The sequence below is a fragment of the Anabrus simplex genome, chromosome 1 (assembly GCF_040414725.1).
Source record: "Anabrus simplex isolate iqAnaSimp1 chromosome 1, ASM4041472v1, whole genome shotgun sequence".
NCBI classification, from domain to species: domain Eukaryota; kingdom Metazoa; phylum Arthropoda; class Insecta; order Orthoptera; family Tettigoniidae; genus Anabrus; species Anabrus simplex.
The window spans coordinates 1,659,012,280-1,659,036,311 of NC_090265.1; positions in this window are offsets into that span (position 1 = coordinate 1,659,012,280).

A 24,032-nucleotide genomic window follows, 5' to 3' on the forward strand; every position below is an offset into this window, starting at 1 on the left:
GGAGAGGATAGGAATTGTGCCGGCTGTCGAAGCCTGTCGCACTCCTCTGGGGCAATGATTAATGAATAACAGATGAAATGAAATGATATTGGTGAGTGTTTCTGGAATGAAATATGACAGAGAAAAATGGAGTACCCGGAGAAAAACCTGACTGGCCCACCTCCGCTTTATCCAGCACAAATCTCACATGGAGTGACCGGGATTTGAACCACGGAACACAGCGGTGAAAGGCCGGTGCGCTGCCATCTGAGCCACGGAAGCTCTGTATAAAGGCATAATAAATAAATAAATAAATAAATAAATAAATAAATAAATAAATAAATAAATAAATAAATAAATAAATAAATAATACTTTTAACTATCGGCTCAGTCACTGCAAATGTAAAGCAAGTTAATACGATGAACACTAAATATAATACGTATAACACAAGAATATAACTGTAAAAACAAATTATTAAACAAAGAATGGAATGTTCCCTTCTTGAAAGGACATAATCAGTTTCTACCAAAACATACTTTGTTTATGCTCTTTAATTGATACGTAGAACTTATCTTAATGAGTACTTCTTTCATGGACTAGCAAGTAGAAAGTTCTTACTACTGGAGCACTTCATTAAGATAAGTTCTTTAAAATATTAAAGGGTGTCTGTCTGTCTGTTAGGTCATCAGCCCAGAGGCTGGTTGGATCCTCAAATAGCATCACCAAAGGCTATGCAGTTATAGGGAAACCACAAAAACCAATGGCAGTACTAAAATGAGGCGTACTAGGCAAGATGAGGAGTGAGGTAGTTTGCCATTGCTTTCCTCACTGGGCCAGACAGTGCTATTGTAGCACAACTAACCCTATGACCAACACCTTTCATGACACTCAGACACACTGGTTGTGCTCCGAATGCCATTAATCAGCACCACCCATACCCCAGCAGCTTCCATATTGTCACAGCCATGGATGAGACTGGGACTTCAGTGGAAGCTACACTTTGCTCTGGCCTGTGCCAAGAGATGGATGCAAAAGTACTGTATAAACAGAATTTAAACATAAATGTTTCTAAACAGTTTTCATCAATTTAAAAGAGTGTGATTTGTTAGAATCTGATGATATTCTATCGAGAATAAAACACGAGTTGTTCTTTTACAAATATATCGTAGTGTTATAATTAGTGTTCGGTAGACTGAAAATCTTTAAAGTTACATTAACTGTGTCGACACTTCAAAGTATGGCTTCTTTACTAAAAAAGAATCATTCAAGAAATATTGACTGGAGCCGAATACTGTGTATTTTTCAAGGTTCCATAGTGCAAATGTTTCTGTCAGTACATTTCTGTCCACTCAACCTCACAGAATGAGGTAGGATTATACTCTTTGCTGATCAACGAATCGATATAAATCGGAAAAATGTAAACTAAAATATTATCGCTTAAGTAGGCATTTATCTAAAAATGAGAAACAACGGTCTAAATAGACATTCATAGGCACTAAGGTATGCCTTTTATTTGTCGTAATTTTACCTAAACAGTTACGGAAACTGATAGGCATGTTAAGAAATATACTCAGCAGAGGTGGACTTGAATCTTATCTGAAGAAGGTCCTTGGTTTTCGTGAAAAACCATGAAAGAAATCCCTGGTCGGAGGAAAGAAAGGAACTAAAACAGGAGGAGATGGGAGAATGCTGGGCAAACAAGCGTGCTCCCACTTTTGCCTACTCGAAAGAAGAAGAGGAAAGAGAAGCAGGAGGAGGAGAAACTGGGGAAGACACAGGTAAATTCCGATTGATGTTACACTCATCAGATTATTCTGTATTACATAATAAAAAGAATGAAAGACGAGGTTATCTCTTTTATTACGAAGGAAATTGAAACCTCGTAAAAATCAGCTCCTGCCTTGAGGTCGTCCTTGCTCTTGGTCTACAGTCATGAACGTCCGCTCAAGATATATATGGCCTATAATACGCTGAAAGCCCTTACATTGCTGCCATATCACACATTGATCTGCATTTAACGGAATCGAATTGGAGTTAACTCCGTAGGATTATTGTTCAATATAATATGAATATTAAAAGCAAATGTGAGAGATATGAATGGTGTCCAGCCGCAAAACTGCACGTTATACACATGTGACCCATCACCAGATGATTGGGGAAAATTCAATTAATCGTTTTAAATAGTTATGCGTACCTACAGTTCAACTTCTTGACACTTTCATGTATTGTTGGGTGTCAATTCTGTTCCAACTTCTTCTTACCTGGTCAGGATTAAATACTATTTTTCCTTTAACTACTGATAATTCAAGCTACTACTTCCTTGAAGAAAAATGGAGGTGAGGTGCATGTACCATTTTAACTACACACCAGTACTCGCACAATTCTTAAATTTCTAGCAGTACGCTAGTTGATTCTATAAAAATCGTAGCTACCAACATATTCCGGTTCACTGCAGTCGGTTTTACAGAAAAAGCGCAAAATTGTGAGATTATAATCCTTTCAAAACCTACCTTCTTCTTCTTCTTCTTTCCTGGCCGTATTTATGTACCCATAAAAGGGGCACTCCGGAGCTTACTGAGGGTCGACTCGTCTGACTCAGAGACAATATGTCCGACGTTCTTGAACCAGATTTAATGGCATTTAACTTTTCCTTAAGGCAGCCTCAGGAGTTCGTTTCCATGTTGCCTTGGGACGGCCTCTTCCTCGCTTCTGCTCTTCGATGGGAAGAGTTTTCCGTACTAAATGGTCTTCATTTCTTCTTCTGATATGACCATACCAGCGGAGCTGTTCTTCTTCCATCTTGTCGCTGATGCGCACAACTTTTAAAGGATCCTCGCACATGCGCATTACGCATTTTGTCATTCAAAATGACTCCCGCCGACCATTGCAACATCCGCATCTCTGTGACATGAATTCGCTTTTCATGCTTTTTCTGCCCTGCTCAACATTTGGAGCCGTACATGAGGGCAGGCCGAACAGTGGTCTTGTACACTTTATCCTTTAATTTGACTAACATCCGCTTATCACACAGAACACCAGTAAGAGACCGCATCGATATTACCATCAGTTATGATGACTGATCCAAGACTTAACTTGTCGGTCATCATCAGTGGTTCTCCAGCCAGGAAGACAGTGTTGTAAGGGTCCGCTTGGCCTGGCTGCGCAAACTTTTCTTGAGACTTATTCTTAATCCATTTGCCTCTAGTATTACTTGCCATCATTCCAAGACTGCAACAACCTCCTGATATGACTCATCAACCAAAACAATATCGTCTGCATGAAGTATGGTCCACGGCAGGTCTGTCATCAGCTGCTCCTACGGTAGTTGATGACAATGATGAACAGTGCCGGCCTCAGTGCCAACCCCTGATGTACATCGACATCAACACGGAAACTATCTGAAAAACCTGTCGCATACGGCAAATTTTAATCGCGCGCTTTAAGGCAGTGCTTTGGCGAATTTCGGGGCTGCGCGATGTAGCACGTGGCTATCACTGCTCCACGCACCACTGATATCTGGGCTATTTTCTCGGTCTCCCCCTCTTGCTTCTCATAGCCACCGCCTTGCGCACCCTTCTTACGTCCCACAGCCCCCGCCCCCAACTCACAATCCTGAAATTGAACCTCTTCGCTTGTTCCGGAGAGCAGCCAAGTGTTGAAGTCAGAATTATCGCTACATGCGCGAATATACAGAGCTAATTAAAGAAATAAGCTGTTGATAAACCTTCTACTAAGACATCTATTTATGAGGGGTTCACTGAACGTATACAACGCGCCGCTGGTTCATGTGTTATGGAAGAAGAAGGATAGGCTTCATAGGAGACTTCAGTTCAATTCAACTTGTATTTGTTTATTGTCTATAGAACTCTACAGTTGTCAGACGTCAAGCCATAACATATATAGGACAGAAACATATTTTTATATACAGGGTGACCCAAAAGGCCATTGACATTTGACGAGGCAATTCTTCAAGGACTATTGGCGGTAGAGAGGTAATAATTGACCCACATAATGAACATGACATGGGGTTTGATTGAAAAAAAAAGTACAAAAAATGATCAGCAGGTGGCGGTTCACACAATACACAAGCTATAATAGCACAACCTTGGAGGTTTAGCAAATACGATGTTCTTTATAACACATGTTCAACATCATCAACAATACCTGTAATCGAGGAACAGTGTTATGAACTGCACTGTACAGCATATCCGTAGGTTTGGGGAGAAATTGCTGTCGGTTGTTGTCTTTTAGCATCCCTAATGAGGTCGGACGATTGCGGTAGACTTGTGACTTCTTGTTTAGTTTACTTTGGTGTCAATCAAATTCCATGGAATGCCATATATCTGTGTCAATTATTACCTGTCTACCTCCAATATTCAGTGAAGTACTGCCTCGTCAAATGTTAGCGGACTTTTGGGTCAGTCTGTACAAATAAAACCCACACGTTCTGATTTACAGTTTATTTATGGAACACAGGAAACTGTTAATTAAGCGATATTTTAATTATTTTTTTCAATGGGCTCAGTCATTTATTTAGTTTATGGCTAGAACACAATGGTATCAGTTACATACAAATATAGAAGAAATAATGAAGAAGTAATTGAAGAAAAACACTAAACAATTAACCAAACTCATGGAGAGTTCATAAAATTAAATCTAAATTGTCCAGCCACTGAATAGCCTCATTTGTAGCCAACACACTATCTTCCACTGGCCCTGAGTATGATCTCCTTGGATATTCAGTGGCACATTGTATGCTTTTATTCACCTAATTCGCACTCAGGTTAGGATCTCATACCCCACTTATGTAGCAATGATCCACACCGTCCATGATTGGTGCGACCTCTGTTGAGGGAAACTTAGGTTTTTCTTGGGAGATTATATACGGCTGGTGGATCCTGAACACTGACAATCAATTGGATCTGTGTTGTTGCACTCCAGTTGCCACTCATGAAATCCATTACAGGATCTGTTGATGGGCTCCCAGGAAATGTGAATGGAAGGAAATCTTGATTTCAGACGTCCGAAAACACTGGCAGCCAAATCTTCATGAATGAGGAAAGCTGGGTTCGTTAATATTATCCTAAATTCGCGTACCAGATTGTATAGTCTTCGTATTCCTGGAGGTGGTCTGTAACTTAACACTGGCAGGCAAAAAAAGTGGAGTAGATTTGACTGCACCGCTGTCTTTGTGCATTATGTGGTTCAGTACCGTGTCAGTCTTCTTAATGTACGGACTATTTAGTCAAACAGAGGAACAATACTCAGCTGAAGAATATATTAACTCCATTGTTGACGATCGAAGAGTGCATTCCCAGGTTAGTCCTTGCCCTGAGTTTAGCAGCCATGAAGCACAGGAATCTCAAATAGGCGATGGTTGAAGCCAGTTCTTCATGATTTCGAGGTAAGATGTTAGGAACTAGACAGGGTACAGAATTGCTAAGAGAGAATTGTGGATGCACTTAATTCATTCACAAGAGCTGAATACTGAGAAGCATATCAGTCTGTTAACGAAGACAAATATGTATTCAGCCATTTACCACCAAGTATCCTTGAGGTCTTCCACAATGGTATTTATCGACTTTGAACGTTAAAGGTCAATACGCACATCTCTCTAACCTTTGCCACAGGTGTGGTAAACTGTGCTTGGAAATAATTTATAGGCTGACACTACCTTATTATTAACTTTTGAAACAGCAGGTTCGTAGACTATCTCGCTATTGGCAAGTGGTCTAATGAAAGTTTTATCCAATCATAGCACATGATGTCCTCTTTTTGCTGAATTTGATATCATTAAAATATTTTATTGGTTGAAGCCTGAGACAGAGGGGGAGACTATATATACACGTGCAGTCTAGCAGATAATCCTCCAGTTCTTTAACCCTTTCCCTGTCCAATTATTTTCTATTGTTCGCCTCTGCTAGCGCGCTCATCGTATTGATAATTTGGTATGGATTAGATGCTTAGTGCTTCGTACTTGCTCGTCTGCTATTTCATTCAACCGACATAATCCGCGTTAATCCCCGGCAAGGCCAGGGGCGAATCTCACTCGCGCCAGTAGACTGAGCTGTCATAGTCATAGCCCGCATGCCTGCAATACAAACAGAGTCCTCCATTTGACGCACACTAATAAAAGTTACTTTGTATTTACCGTTCTGGTAATAAAGATGAAGTTGAATAGAGCTTCTCTACTATGTAAGTTAACAAAGAAAGGTCAAGCGCAACTCTGTTAAAGGTCACAGTTCATAGCTGTAGTTGCCATTTTGATGCAATATACGACAGTAGTTCTGAGCCTGAGACGTTTGAGATGGTCGTGTGTTTATTTACTCGAAAAACAGAGATCGTTTTGGACGGACTGTTTAACCCTAAAAAACAAAATCGACTTCGCTATTACAAAAACAAAGCAAAGCAAAGTCACTTCTGTACAGGCCATGAAAGCCCTTGGAGGAGTGGAAGGTAAAGGCTTCCACCATTGTTAACCTCGGTACGTGATGGGGTAGAGTGGTTGGCTCTACGCCCAGCCGCCTTTTTCCCCAGGAATTAACCTGGTCCTCATTTTTGGTGTAGGCTAAGTGAACCTCATGGCCATATGCAGCTCCGGAAGCGGAAATCTCGTTTCTTAAATTTTACGACTTCCTGACGGGGATTCGAATCCACGTCCTTCCGGGCGAACCGAGCACGCCTTTACCGCCTCGGCCAGGCAGCCCCTCCTTCGCTATTACACAAACACGAAATATCGTCACATTCCACAATGGCATTTATTGATTTTGAACCTTAAAAGTCAATACGCACATCACCTTAACCTTTGCCACAGGCATCCGGGAAATACAGGGTTCGAACTCCACTGTCGGCAGCCCTGAAGATGGTCGTCACATTTACGACTGCAGTTTCCATTTATAATTTTACAACCGACGCATTGCAGTGTTAAAAATATATCGCAGATACCTGTCTAGTAATTTTTCACCATGTTTAATGCAATTTTCCCCATTTCAGGTATTCACTGCGCCGTGACGTCCTTCGCCCTTCCTAAGTAGCCCTCTTCTTGCTGCTAGGTGAATCTTCTGCTTGAGGAACGTCAATGAAAGTACCACACACAACAACTTCATTCATTGGGAATAATTCGTACACTGATTTGCAATACACTCCCGGAACATTGACTGCAATATGACGTAGTCATTCGCCTCTTCTTAGAAGGACATTTATGGGGCAAAAGTCCTCTTTATGACACTGAATCCAGCTTCCACTTGAGAAGGTCCGCATTTTAACTCCTAAAACTCACTGCATCTTTATAATATTTCATAATCATAAGTTGCGTGCTATCTTTAAGGACCGGGCGAGTTGGCCGTGCGGTTAGAGGCGCGCGACTGTGAGCTTGAATCCGGGAGATAGTAGGTTCGAATCCCACTGTCGGCAGCCCTGAAGATGGTTTTCCGTGGTTTCCCATTTTCACACCAGGCAAATGCTGTGGCTGTGCCTTAGTTAAGGCCACGGCCGCTTCCTTCAGACTCCTAGTCCTGTCCTATCCCATCGTCGCCATAAAACTTATCTGTGTCGGTGCAACGTAAAGACACTAGCAAAAAAAAATGCAAAAATAAATCTTTAAGGAAACCGAGTAAGTGGCTGCACGGCTTGGGTCAGGTACCTCTGAGCTTGCATTCGGGAAATAGTGGGTTCGAACCCCATTGTCGGCGGCCCTGAAGATGGATTTTCGTGGTTTCCCAGTTTCAAGCTAGACAAATGCTGGTCTGTACTTTAATTAAGGCCACGTCGCTTCCTTCCCAATCACTGCTATATCAACGTAGCCATAAGACATACCTGCGTCGGAGCGACGTAAAGCAAGTTGTAAAAATATATATATTTAAGAAAACTTACCTTTTTGTAACTGTAGTACGTTACTACAAAATTTCGTAAAGTTTACAATGTGATACGCATTTCTTCACTTATAAACGAACGGATTGAGGAACAGAGCATACCATGGCAACTTCTCTAACGAGTTTAAAAGCTACTACAATGGACAACAGCTTGGCGCGATTTATAATTTAAAATAATGCATTGTTGTCAAATCACCACCATTAAAATTACGATGTGTTGTGCTCTATTGTTAAAGGATCGTGTGTTGGTTTACCTGAATAACAGAGGTAACTAATTTTCAGTCATTTGCTGACTATTTATACGAAAATTACATTGATCTGCATTCAGCATTTCCTCCTAGCATTTGGACTGTTCACCTTACTGCTTATTCTAGAACAAACAATGGATCAGAATCATTCCCCAGTCATTTTCATGAGTTGTTCTACACATCACACCTAAATGTGCAAAAAGTAATTCATGTTCATCTTTTGGTTCAAGAAGAAAAACCCAAACCAAACCCCATGGCACAACAGCCCCGAAGGGCCACGGCCTACCAAGCGACCGCTGCTTAGCCCGAGGGCCTGCAGATTACGAGGTGTCGTGTGGTCAGCACGACGGATCCTCTCGGTCGTTATTCTTGGCTTTCAAGACTGCGGGCGCCATCTCACCGTCAGATAGCTCCTCAATTGCAATCACGTAGTCTGAGTGGACCTCGAACCAGCCCACAGATGCAGGTAAAAAATCCCTGACCTGGCTGGGAATCGAACCCGTGGCCTCCGGGTAAGAAGCAGGCACGTTACCCCTACACCACGGGGTCAGCTGAGGAAGAAAAATAAACTAAAAATAAAATGAAATTGACTATTAAATTCCCCCGCCACAGTAAAGGAATAAAAGAAAGAAAGAAAGAAAGAAAGAAAGAAAGAAAGAAAGAAAAATAAATAAAGAAAGAGAGGGGAAGTTAATGAATAAATCTTAAGTGTATAAGACCACGGTCATTTCCTTCCCTATTCCTTGCGTACCCCTCCCAGTCTTCCCATTCGCCGCAAGGGCCCTGTTCACCGCAGCAGGTGAGGCTGCTCCAGAAAACTGCACTTGACGCGGTAGGGATGAGATCCCTCGCTGAGTCCGGGGGGAAATCGAATCCTGAAGGGTAAACGTGTTAAATCATCATCATCATCTGTTTACCCTCTAGGTTCGGTTTTTCCCTCGGACTGAGCGAGGGATACCACCTCTACCGCCTCAAGGGCAGTGTCCTGGAGCTTCAGACTCTTGGTCAGGGGATACAACTGGGGAGAATGACCAGTACCTCGCCCAGGCGGCCTCACCTGCTATGCTGAAGGGGGCCCTTGCGGGGGATGGGGAAGATTGGAAGGGATAGACAAGGAAGAGGGAAGGAAGCGGCCGTGGCCTTAAGTTAGGTACCATCCCGGCATTTGCCCGGAGAGGTGTTAAATAAATTATATTATTATTATTGTCCGCCTCTGTGGTGTAGTGGTTAGCGTGATTAGCTGCCACCCCCGGAGGTCCGGGTTCGATTCCCGGCTCTGCCACCAAAATTTGAAAAGTGGTACGAGGGCTGGAACGGGGTCCACTCAGCCTCGGGAGGTCAACTGAGTAGAGGTGGGTTCGATTCCCACCTCAGGCATCCTCGAAGTGGTTTTCCGTGGTTTCCCAGTTCTCCTCCAGGCGAATGCCGGGATGGTACCTAACTTAAGGAAATGGCCGCTTCCTTCCCTCTTCCTTGTCTATCCCTTCCAATCTTCCCATCCCTCCACAAGGCCCCTGTTCAGAATAGCAGGTGAGGCCGCCTGGGCGAGGTACTGGTCATTCTCCCAGTTGTATCCCTGACCAAGAGTCTGAAGCTCCAGGACACTGCCCTTGAGGCGGTAGAGGTGGGATCCCTCGCTCAGTCCGAGGGAAAAACCGAACCTGGAGGGTAAACAGATGATGATGATGATGATATTATTATTATTGTTATTACTATTATTATAACTACTATTTTAAGTGATGACTAAGAGGCATAAGAAAACGACTTACAACTTATTCAGCAAAGCGACCGTGCACTTCTCAGGAGATCGATTACACTCACACTTCCACATTTTACTTCTCCTTCGAGTTTGGAATTTAGGTCCCTAAGTAGTGACAGCCTACCGTGAGTCACCATGTACGCTTACATATCATTGCTTCATCCTGGACTAATCAATAATATTGTACCACGTGCAACTAGTAGATGGAGAGATAGCTTGAAATTTATGAAGAACGCTCAAATAACCTCATGTACAATCTATTGTATGAACTATTCGTAAATCTTTCTCAGGGAATGATGCCAAAATGCAGTTCCTCTATGGAGTCATTTCAAATGTTGTGATAGGTATTTCGTCAAATGAGATGGATGGCAGTTGTAGCTTCACGATGTTACAATGGATATTTGTGAAGGAAGATTATTCATGTCTCAATTTTCCTCTGCAGTTCCTCTCCCCCTCCCGACCGCGGCTTTGAAAGCCTGCTAATCTTGACTTGCAATCTTGAAGCCATGCCCCGTCAAGGCTGCTGTTACACAGCTCAACCTATTTCCTTTGCTATCTCGTCCTACATCTTGAAGTATAAAGTCACCTTGCACAAAGACACGAATAAGTATTTTTTTTCCGACTGTAGTCCTCCATTTAATCCGACTTAAAGAAAGTGAACTCGAGCAATCAATGAATAAGGCTAAGTGAAATATTTTCGTAAATTCTAAGGCAGTTTATGTCCTCATAAAGTAGACCGAGTGAAATTCTTTCATTCATTCACACAAATTGAGAATGATCTTTTACTGAACGAGTGGCTGCGCGGTTCGGATAACGTAGATGTCAGCTTGCATTCAGAAGGTAGTGGGTTCGAACCTCACTGACAATGGCCTTAATTAAGGTTGCCTGGTTTGAAAATGGGAAACCACGGGAAACTATATTCAGGGCTGCCGCCAGTGGGAATCGAACCCATTATCTCCCGAATGCAAGTTCACAGTTGCGCGCCCGTAACCGCACGGCCAACTTCCTCGCTATCCCGAGCAGTTCATCATAAGAACAGTTAAAATATAAGCTTATAGGAGATAAATAACTGCCATCAGTACTGGTGTGAGGGATTGCTCACAAAAATAATTGAGCCTGTCAGGGCTATCTTAAAATTGTCCGTTATCGCCATAGGCTGTCAACCCTTGTTGCTTGCAGGTTTGATCACAAAAGAAGTATATCCACGTGCACCTATCATCAGCCCAATGACTTTTATATTTCATAGGGTATTTATCTATGCAATAGGGAATAGTTTTACGTAGTATGTCTTCTTTCCAAATTCACTTCCATGTATAGCTCTGGGTTGAGTTCAAATTTGATTGATGAGTTCAGAAACAATTATTCTGACAACACTTCCCTGCCCGAGCTCGATAGCTGCAGTCGCTTAAGTGCGGCCAGTATCCAGTTATCGGGAGATAGTGGGTTCGAGCCCCACTGTCGGCAGCCCTGAAAATGGTTTTCCGTGGTTTCCCATTTTCACACCAGGCAAATGCCGGGGCTGTGCCTTAATTAAGGCCATGGCCGCTTCCTTCCACTTCCTAGGCCTTTCTTATCCCATCGTCGCCATAAGACATATCTGTGTCGATGCGACGTAAAGCAAGTAGCAACTCTTCCCTGACCTCAATAGTGTCGAGCTTCCTTGACTTTACCATGAAGTATCAAACTTCAAATTTCTCCATATACTCTCGTTAGACGGACATGAAACAAAAATAAAGGCAGGGTCTACTTAACGAGCGAGAAGTTAAAATGGATTTTAAAATGGAAATTTTAAGTTGAAATAACGCGAATTTTTCTAGAAGTTTAACGTTTCACGTACACATCAAAGGTTTTCGATGCCAGGATGAGAAAGTGATAGTATTTTGATGGGAACAGCTGTGGCCTTAATTAAGGTACCGTACAGCTCCAGCATTTCCCTGTTAACTTCAAATGATAACTATCTAGAAGATAACGACATAATTAAAAGAATATACAACACAATATTTCTTTAATAGGGAGAGAGGTTACATGTTTCGATTACCAAGTCATTATCCGCATATCCAGGGATATTAATTCCAAAAATAGTTTTAATTTTTAATAGAGTACTTGCCACATCAAATGAAGGTTACAATAGAGACAAAAAATCGATACAAGAAATATGTATTCCAACACAGTTCTAGCTGCTGGCAGAAACTCGGAAGGGACCCTATTGAGATGGAATCACTAAATGGTATTCCTAGATTTGATCAAATATTCTTGACAGACTTACCTGTGAGGAAGGAATGCTAGGAATGTTACAATCTGTTCCCTCCCCTCCTCTGAATGATCAACCAATTTAAATACCTTGTTTACTTGTTTATCTATTAGTTACTTGCCAGTTGTACATTGTAGACTAAAGTTATGTTTCTTTTATTCTAGGTTAGTACCTACGAGGGAGGTTTCCATCATTCTGTACATAGCTGTTAACTGTGAGTAACTGCAACACCATTATTCATATTTGTGCAGCACTGCAGAAAAATAGCTACAAGCTCTATTTAACGTACCTGAAGATTTCATGGTGTGAATTATATTCTATACGTTTTGAAATAAATCACAATATTCCAAAAACGTAATGTTGATGCACTTATGTAGGCCTATATACTAACTATAGTGCCCGTCACTGGCAGGTTAGCATTTCTACAATTACAAAAAACGTGCCTTAATTATCCCTTCACTAGAGTACTTCCTGGAGAACAATATTTATGTAGGCTATAGAACAGATGGTAAAGGAAATCAAACAGGAGTTTGAAAAGGGAATCACACTCCAAGGAGAGGAAATGAAAACTCTGAAATTTGCCGATGATATTGATATTTTGTCTGAATCTGCAGAAATTCTGGATAAATTGCTGAATGGTATGGACTTCGGCAAGGAGTACAAGATGAAAATAAAGAAATCTATAACAATAGTAATGGAGTGCAGTCGAACGAAGGCAGGAGATACAGGAAATCGATTTGGAAATGACTTTTTATTCCAAGTTGCTTTACGTCGCACCTACACAGATAGGTCGTATGGCGAAGATGGGACAGGAAAGGGCCGGGAGTGGAAAATAAGCAACTGTGTCCTTAATTAAGGTACATCCCGAGCATTTGCCTGGTATGAAAATGGGAAACCACGGAAATCCATTTTCAAGGCTGTCGACAGTGAGGTTCGAACCCAGTATCTCCCGAATACTGGATACTGATTAGGAAATGAATTCCTAAAGGAAGTATATGAATATTTTTACTAGGGTAGGAGGACAACTAACGATGACAGAAGTAAGGGGGGCATAAAATGTAGAATAGCACAAGCATAGAAGACCTTTCTTAAGGAAGTAAATTTGCTCACTTCTAATATTGATAGGAATTAGCAAGTCAATTTTAAAGATGGAACGTGTCGTTGTATACAAGTGAAATATGGACTATAACTAGCTCAGAAAGAAAGAAAATAGAAGACTTTGAAATTTGGTACTACAGAAGAATGCTAAAGGTGAGATGGGTAATCGAGGCACGAATAAAGAGATACTCAATCGAATTGGTGAAGTGAAGAGAAATGTAAAGTGGTAAGATCGGTAGGGGTAGTCCAAGGTATGTATATGATAAACATATTTGAATAAATGTAGGATGTAGTAGTTACATAGAATTTCAAAGCTTAGCACAGAATAGCGTGGCAAGTTAGGGTTATTAGCTACCCTCCTCGTAGGCCCGGGCTAGATTCCCGGTACTGCCAGAAATTTAAGAATGGCAGGAGTGCTGGTATGTGGTTGAAATGGTACATGCAGTTCACCTCCATGGGGGGTGTGCGTGAAAAGAGCTGTAGCACCTCAAGACGAGGACACGAGTTAACTTTATTATTATTAGTAGTAGTAGTAGTAGTAGCCTATTATTATTATTATTATTATTATTATTATTATTATTATTATTATTATTATTATTATTATTATTATTATTATTATTATTATTATTATGTGTTTTCGGTGGATCAGTGCGAGAGTGTCCGACTCATGATCCTAAGTTCACAGATTCGATCCTGACTGAATTAGTAATTTTCGGAAGAACTGTAAAAAAAGAAAGCTTTGCACGTCATGTCATTGTCATTTGCATGTCAATTAACTCTGCTGCCAGTCGACAAAATTTATATAACTCTCCAGTAGGAAGCGTCCAGGAAAATTGCTCTTTCACTGGGATGTCAAAATTGATAGGATTTACAACTCGCTTGCTGACGTCATACTTCTATTATTATTATTATTATTATTATTATTATTATTATTATTATTATTATTATTATTATTACTTCTTTGTTTCTTTCTTCCTTTCTTTCTTTCTTAATCTGTTTAGGTTCCAATGTTGGTTTTTTCTTCGGACTCAGGGAGGGATTCCACCTCTTACACCACAAGGGCAGTGTCCTGGAGCGTGAGATTTTGGGTAGGATGGTGGGGGGTGCGGGTATTAACTGTTGAGGAGGACCGGTACCTCGCCCAGACGGTTTCACCTGGTGTACTGAACGGTGGCCTTGTGGTGGGATGGGAAGGTTGGAAGAGATAGAGAAGGAAGAGGGAAGGACGCGACCGTGGTTTTAAGTTAGGTACCATCTCGGCATTTTCCTGCAGGAGAAGTGGTAAACCACGGTAAACGACTTCGAGAGTGGCTGAGGTGGGAATCGAACTCCTCTCTACTCAGTTGACCTCCCGAGGCTGAATTGACCCCGTTCCAGCAGTCGTATCACTTTCCAAATTTCGTGGTAGAGCCGGGAATCGAACCCGGTCCTCCGTTCGGTTCAGAGGGTCACGCTTTCGATTCCTGACCGGAGCGAGGATTTTAACTCATTCATCTGGTTCAGGATAATGAATACATCCTTCTATATAGAGTTGGCGGTCAATAAGGGTAACCGACTGTAAAAATAGGCTTAATTTCCAATTTTATGTGACTCGGAAAGACCTAAAAGAGAACTATTATTATTATTATTATTATTATTATTATTATTATTATTATTATTATTATTATTATTATTATTATTATTATTATTGCGTGAAATATATCAGACATCGTTTACTTAAGGTTTATCAGCAGTTTATCAGCAGTAGTTCTTACTGCTAGAAAATAAAGTGATGGAAAATTGTTCAATATATATTTTCTACAAATATTGTTCTGTAGTATACACTTCCCGCCGATTGATAATAGATGAAAATTTGTCCGGCTCCATGGCTAAATGGTTAGCTTTCTGGCCTTTGGTCACAGAGGCCCCGGGTTCGATTCCCGGCAGGATCGGGAATTTTAACCATCATTGGTTAATTTCGCTGGCATGGGGGCTGGGTGTATGTGTCGTCTCCATCATCATTTCATCCTCATTACGGCGCGTAGATTGCCTACGGTCGTCAAATCGGAAACATGCATCTGGCGAGCCGAACGTGTCCTCGTACACTCCTGGCACTAAAAGCCATACGCCATTTCCATTTTCCAGATGAAAATCTGTTGAAAACACCCTACTCCATATCCAACTCTACTAAGGAATATTATAGTAGTATATAGCCTAGTTCTTCTTCTAGTATGCCTTTTACTCCAGCAAAACGTTTTTGCCAATCAGACGAAGGTTTGACGTGACACTTGCACAACCTGGAAAGTAGAAAACGGATAATGTCAAAAGCGAAAGTGAAACTGATCTTTATACACCTCGTCCGAGATAAAATTAAACATTAGCCTCAAATAATAAAAGTATAGTAATAGTGTTCATAATAATAATACTCATCATACCTAGCGAGTTGAGCGTGCATTTAAGTTCAAGTAAGTTAGCTGTGACCTGGAATTCGGGAGATGGCAGGTTTGAATCTCACCGCCGACAGACCTGAAGACGGTTTTCGGTGGTTTCCTACTTACACACCAGGCAAATGCTCGACCTCTACTTAAATTAAGGTCACGGCCACTACCTTCCCATTCCTACACCTTTCCCATCCTTGTGTCCCCGAAAATCTTCGATGTACTGGGCGAGTTGGCCGTGCAGTTAGGGGCGCGCAGCTCTGAGTTTACATCCGGTAGAAAGTGGGTTCGAACTGCACTGTCAGCACTCCTGAAGGTGGTTTCCCGTGGTTTCCCATTTTCACGCCAGGGCTGTACCTTAATTAAGGCCACGGCTGCTTCCTTCCCACTCCTAGCCCTTTCCTAGCCCATCGTCGCCATAAAACATATCTGTGTCGGTGCGACGTTAAGCAAATTATATCTAATCTATTCTTCGATGAGTGCGACGTTAAACCATCAGCAAAAGAAATCATCATGAATTAAATCATCATCATCATCATCATTTGGACTCGGGTACCAAGTTACAGACCTAAGTGGCATACATACCAATTTTGACATTCCGATTATTCTGCCATCTAGCGTCGAAAGTGAAATTTTGATGGACAGTTTTCATAGATGAGTTCATTTATTTCTGTTAGATGTTGCTAGAAGTGCCAGTGGAGTTGTAATGTGCCAACAATAACTACATGAAGTGCCAAGAGCTTTGACCATCCTTCAAAATTCGACAGTCTCAACGGGGATTGAAGCCGTGGAGTTGATACGTTAAGTTGATCGCACTAACACTGCTTTCCGAGGCAGCTATAAAGACAGTTTACTGAACAGCATGTACTGTGTAGAAGCAGGACGCCTTGGTTATACTCATACACGACGCGTAACTCTATGTTGAAAGGTGATTGATCAGAAGCGCTTTTTATTTCCCTTTTCTCACCCTATTTTTTAACTTGTGCAGTAGAAGTTCGTTAACTCCACAAAGGTTACAGAGAGATCCACTCGTTTTGTAGCTAATCAGGATGCAGGTTACACACTACAGACACTTGTTTTCACAAAAAATGAACACGGCAGTGACAGCTGTCAGCGACAGAGTGCTGTGCAATTTCCGTCCAGTTGTGTTAAAATAGCTATCAAAGCATTTCTTATCACAACATTTAACACAGGCTCTGAAGATAATAATTAATCGAATTTTGTTAAATATTCTTGAAGATAGGGTACTCTAAGAAAAATAATGTACCCCATTTTCCTGAATAATGTTATTAAGGCAAAATCGCCGGATGTCTCTCTATTAAAAGCAGGGAAGGACGGAGTATTTATTTTTCTCTTAGCTGGTTCACTTTATCAAATCCCTAGATATTCACTGACGAAAAACCAAGAAATATTCACGTAAATGTGTTGTCAATAATATCCTAGTACCATGCGGTACCACACGTCCCTTATAAGAGCACATTTTGCGATTTTAGTTGCGTTATTTTGTTACAAAATTATTGAATGTGGCCCCGTATGGGTGTCTGGGTGAAAAATAATATTTTTCTTAATATATAACCCATTTACACTCCAGGATTGGCTTTTTCCTCGGACTCAGCGGGTGTTCCCACTTCCGCCGCCACATGGGCAGTGTCCTGGAGTGTGAGACATTTGGTTGGGGACACAACTGGAAATGAGGACCAGCACCTAGCCCAGGCGGCCTCACCTGTTATCAGGGGCTCTGGTGGGGGGATACGGGGAGCGACAGGCATGGAAGAGCGAAGGACGTGGCCGTGGCCTTAATTTAGGTACCATCCCGGTATTTGCCTGGAGAAGAAGTGGGGAACCACGGAAAACTACTTCGAGGATGGCTCTCAGCTGACCTCCCAAGGCTGAGTTCTTCCGACATTTCTTTCATCTATTACGGACATACCTTATTGTATGCGCTGAAACGTTCGTGGATACTTTCTTGTTCGGTCAATAATACTACTTACCGGTACCTCGCACGTCAGTCATTGTCTCTTCATACAAAAGATCGCTCCAATTCAGAGCACACGGTTGACTAAATGTGGCAGACAACACGGACACGTTAACTGACGTCTTCCATTCGATGTGCAATGTTGTCAAAATTATGGTGTCCTATTTCAATAATTAGGATACAATCGATAATGTTACGCGCTGATACCATACAGCAGGGCCTCTCAAACGCCCAAAATCTGACGCGTACAGAGTGAGGCGCAAGATCTCCGTGCACTGTGCATCGGTGCCGCTCGGTGCCGCTCGGTATGGCTCGGATCAACGCTTCGTCTCTGGGCTACTCGGCTATGCTCGGCTCTACTCGGCTCAACTCAGCCCGGATTTGGAGCGCTACGGCGCAAGTGGGGGAGAGGGAGACAGGGGGAGCGAGCGAGACAGGCGTGAGGAAAGAGAGAGTTAGCGCTATTGCTCCAAATCGAGGAGTGGAGGGTCTGCACTCTGGTCAACCAAGCCAAGTCGTCTTTTGCACCGTGCACAGTGCATGCACCACGCGCATGCACCCTGAGAGGCCCTGCCATACAGTATCAAGAATCCTTAACGGGTTTAACAATAATAATCACTTTCCGCTGTAACCAACATTCTCTATCCATTGCCAGCGTCTACATCTCCTCGTAGGAGCTGCAGTTCATTTTCATCTCCAGGCTCGTGATGTATGGATGTCTTTTTCGCCCTCCTCCCTTCTTTCCAAGATCTTTTTCTACCATGATGTTGCAAAGGAAACTGTTGTGTCTCATTAGCTGTTAAAACAATGCCACCTTCCTTTTCTCTATTTCTTTGATGAGATTTCTCCCTTCATTTACTTCTCTCAGAACTACGGTGTTTTTTCTTTTTTTCAGTTCAGCTTGTTCGGTTTAATCGTTTCTAAAATCACACTTTAGATGAACCTAGTCTGTCCCTTTCTTGTTTTTCCCCGGGTTCATGTTACACTTCATAGCACATTCTGCACAAACCTTTTTCTTCATTGAAGACATTTTTATTAAGAAATTATTTTCAGTTTGAAATACATTCATAGAGTAAAGGTTCATAACGTCCGACTTTAAACTGCAACAAAGCAAGTGAAAAGGTCCGATTACTCCATCATTGATAAGACGACTAAATTCCGAACAAAATTAAACCAAAAACAGCTTTTCAGGGCCAAAATCGAGTGTGCAGAGACCAAAAAAAATCAGCTTAAAAAGAAGATGGTTCCACAACTAGATTCATTATTTTATAATCTGCACCTTCTACTCATTCCTCATACTATTTTCTCTATGAATAGAAAGGGATTTGAAGGTCAGTATAGAAATAAAAGAAATGACGAAATAAATAAAAATCGTTTATTTTGGACGTTTCTATACCTTTAAATTAACGGTAGTATCAAAATGACTCATCAGGAATCGAACTCATGTTCCCCTGAATAAGAGGACATCATTCTGCCAAGAAACTGAATTATATTTTTCTTCTTCTTTTTCTTCGTCTTCTTCTTCTTCTTCTTTTCCTACCGCTTTTCCCACACTTTCGGGGTCGTTGGTGCGAAATGTGTTGCACATATGGATTTGGCCCGTTTTTCCGCCGGATGCCCTTCCTGACGTCAACCTTATATGGAGTGATGTAATCACTATTGCGTGTTTCTGTGGTGATTGGTAATGTAGTGTGTTGTCTGAATGTGAAGAGGAAAGTGCTGGGACAATCACATACACCCAGTCCCCGGGCCAGAAGAATTAGTCAGAAGCGATTAAAATCCCCGACCCGGTCGGGAATTGAACCCGAGACCCTCTGAACCGAAGGTCAGTACGCTGACCATTCAGCCAACGAGTCGGATAAGGGACTGAAGTATCGTAGTAGAAATAATTATTATTAGCCTGATTCTTCTTCTTCTTCCGTTTTCCCCACGCTTGTGGGGTCGTGGTTGCGAACTGCGGTGCACATTTAGATTCGCCAAACCTATATGGAGTGATGTAATCGCTATTGCGTGTTTCTGTGGTGGTTGGTAGTGTAGTATGATGCCTGAATATGAAGAGGAAAGTGTTGGTACAATCACATACACCCAGTCCCCGGCCCAGAATAATTAATCAGAAGTGATTAAAATCCCCGACCCGGCCGGGAATCGAACCCGGACCCTCAGATCCGAAGGCCAGTGCGCTGACCATTCAACCAACGAGTCGGACAAGGAACTGAATTATAGTAGTAGAAATAATTATTATTACTATGATTCTTCTTCTGCATCTACCGCTTTCCCCACACTTTCTGAGGTTGGGGTGCGAACTGTATTGCACATATGGATTTAGCTCGTTTTACGGCCGGATACCCTTCCTGACGCCAACCTTGTGGAGGGGTGTAATCACTATTGCGTGTTTCTGTAGTGGTTGGAACTGTAGTATGTTGTCTGAATATAAAGGGGAGAGTGTTCGGACAAACACAAACAACCAGTCCCCAAACCAGGGTAATTAATCACGCGCGATTAAGATCCCCGGCCCAGTCGGGAATCGAACTCGGGACTCTCTGAACCGAAGGCTTCAACACTGACCATTCAGCCAAAGAGCCAGACTATTATTGTTATTATTATGATAACAGTTAAAAAGAAGAGTTTGTCCTGTCACAAATATTTGAAGTAATATTGGAATTAGCCTAAGCTTCATCGTTACCATGGAACATATAGCACTTTTTTCTTTGCTGAAATGTAAGGAGTGTAATCAACGGATTAAATGTCAGGTGGTGGGGTACTAATGATATTACATTAATCTTGAATATGGTGTTTCTGGCTGTATGAGGCAGTTATAACTATGAAAACAGGAACTGAATACCTAGGACTCCTCATATGAATACAAACTGCCACCAGCCATTGTAATACGCTTGTGACCGATATTTTTTATTCTCATATTAATGCATGCTTGAGCTTCAGTATTTGAATTTTCAGAGCTTTAAAAGACAGTGAGTGACTTGCATCACCTTGAAATTCATCTAACGCGCATCTCAGGCAGCGCAAAGAAATCACGCTCCGTTGATTTCCTGACGCCTTCCCATTGTCTGGTTTAACAGCTTGTTCTTTGCGTAATTAAATTAACTTGGAAATAAGGCGCTGTTTGTTTAATTTATGTTCACTTCCTGACAATTCCTGGAGCTCTCAGAATTTACTCGCTGGGAGAAGTAATATTTGTCAACGGCAACGAGGTTAATGTTTCTCTCTTGGGTGAAGTATTTCTCATATTCAAAACAATAGAGAGTGGGAACTTGTTACCAGGATACAGACATTCACCGTTACATCAGTTGTTTCTATTCCTATGCCAATGTGAGTGAGAAAATTATGATTCTCACTTAAATAGATCAAATATTTATAAAGAGTTTCCCTTTAAAGGTGCTGCGTAGGGAATAATGTGGTCATTTGTAATAAACTACATTCTTCTCTCGGCCTATGATCAACGTTATTGTATATAAAATGTGAAAGGAATTCGCTGAAAATTTTGGAATACTCATAACACAATAGCTTCCTTTTAAATCACTAAATACACATTCACAATAGTCATTTATTTATACCAGTACACACTGTTATAATTGTCGCTGCTATTGGGCTACTTTTATTATATTCAAGGGTTAGTTGTAAAACAAATATTTATTTATTTTCCGATAGGTTTAGAGCATATTTGGGAGAGTCATGCCATGTTTGCTTTTATCATAAAATAATACATAAGAAGAAGTAATGGAAGCACTTTTTACTATAAGTAGTTACAGATAGTAATATAGTGAAGCAATCATTTGAAAATGGAAATATAGTGTGAATAAGGTAGAGCAGAACTTATGAGAGGAGAAAACGTACACGCATTAATTAAAGGAGGAGTTTGGACACTCCTTACTAGAGTTCCCCTTTGGTACATCTAACATAAGTCCATTTCTTGCACGTAATACACTGCACCCATTCTTCATTTGGTTGATTGTTCTTGTGGTTATCAATGTCAGATACAGAGGTTAGTCTATGAGTACGCAATGCAGGAATATTCTTCGTCGGAAGGTGTATCAGTTTCATTATACAACAGTTTCTACTTACACTATCATTATAGTTTAGCCTTTTTGCATTCAGTTCCCAGAGCCTTACTCGTTTTGTGAATTAATTACTATTATCGTCTAAACAATGAACGCAATAACATTTCCCCGTTCATTCATAAGAACATACACAATGTTACACATGTTACAATCGCGCGTACGAGAAATGTTATCACTTATCACTAAAGACAGGATTTTTATGCAGTAACAAGTTAGATTGCAAACTAATTTGGTTAGTAGGAAGTGTCGGCCATCCGCTCTTCTATAATGTAGCAAGAGTAACATAAATCATAGGGGTTCTGATGGGCTGTACCCCTAATGTTTACGCAAACCCCATAGCACAGTCGTTGTGAAGATAGACTATACTTGCTATTCGCTTCAGTAAGTTTGCATTCTAACCTATTAATGCATAAAAATACGGGCTCTACTTATCACCATTCATTTTACTGAAAACACGCGATGACGTTAAAAACAGTAGCATTGAATATCTGAGGTTATATAGAATGAAACATTTAGCAAAATTTTGCACATTGATTGGCCAGTTATATTATAGTCCCTTACATGAAGTTCTCCAAATGCCATATTCAAAGAAAGTCGAATTTCATTTCAGAAAAGAAATAATCACTTCCCTCTCAATACTACACAAAAATCCAAATTGAATCTCGCCACGTTTCTGATTCCATCGTCTTTTAATGAACTGATGCTTGCTGTCAAGCATTAGTCGTTTTAGATATAATATGTTGCGGCAATTTTGACTGTTACAATTGACACGTGTTACTTTCGACCCCTGACACTCCTATTCCCGAGTATGCAAATGACATATTTTATTTATGTGAAATCTGGAGCTCAAAATTTTATAACATATAAAAATGACCTATTCTCAGTATTATGTTTTTTGTATGTATACTTTCTGAAAAGAATACAAATTAGCACACATTCATGTTAAAGAGTAACACTTGTTTATTCAGGTACTTTAGGCAGTTAATATGAAGGTCAGGAGACTTATTACCTCAAATGTGGTGGGGATACATCCGTTGCATTGACAAAGTATACTGCAATTTATTAGAACGTTTGGCAGTCTGTACATAATATACATACAACAGCAAAAGGATTCAGCTCAGAGGAATAAAAGAATGTCGTTCTATTTTTTAAACCTTTCTTTTAGTGGTATATTATAATGTTTTCATTTTTATTTTATGTTCGAAAAGCTTCAAGGTATGTTATGTATAAAATAAGTGTATCGAGAGCTTACTTGTAAAACGTCATAGTCCCAATGCTCTTCCTATCCATTATATTCCTTAAGACTGGTCACACCTCCCAGCCACATGAGGATATGCAGCCCATCAGAACAATTTTCGATGCGTTCATTTTCCTGTGGTTGTGTGCAAAGGAAAACGAACCTTAAATACATTATACCGTAGGAGTGCGTAAATTCGCTTGCAAATAGCATCCCTACAATACAGTGTGGTAAGGTCTGTTTTCCTTCACACATTACCACAGAAAAATGAACACAACGAAAATTATTCTGATGGACTGCATATAAAAATATGGCTGGGAGGCGTGACCAGTCTTAAGGAATATAATGTATAGGAAGAGCTTTGGGACATACGAGGTTCGAGAAGTAAGCCATCGATATAAAACTTCACATGTTCGTGTATTAGTACGCCTGAGTTACATTCAAGTGATAAAGAATCAGTACAAAACCCAATTACATAAGCCTATAGGCTTGATCGACTAAATAAAGGAATGATCAATAAAATACTTTTGCGTTGGGAGATTTATCTGCTTGATGCTCCATGAATAAAACTACTGAGTTTTATGTGGAATCCAACAAGGATCTACTGAACTATGAAAAGGTCAAGAAAATGGTTCTCCGTAGGAAGATTTCTCTGCTTGATGCTCCGTGAATAAGACTACTGAGCACTTCTTGGAATCCAACAAGGAACCCCTACGCATTGTCAATCTTGGTGTCGGATAATAGAATAAATCAGAGGGACTACAATTCACATTCCCTTGTGACCTGCCTGCTGCACCTGGGAGTGGTCGGTAATGGATTGGAGGAGGAGGATACGTCGCCCACGGGGACGTCCTAGTCGCAATGACGATGATGGACCGGAAGTAATATCGCACCGTTCCTCTGTGCACACATCCAGGAGATCTGTAATCAATAGCATATATACACCCTCAGGGGATTTGTCAAGGGAACAATGGCTTCTCACAAAGAAGTACTGTATTGCTAAAATAGTCGGAGATATTTTGACGTAGATTTATACGTCTGAAGGAAGGAGGTGATGTTATTCAATTTTGAGTTGTTTCAGTGGTTGTTTTTTAACATTTCCAAATTAATTTGAGTGGAT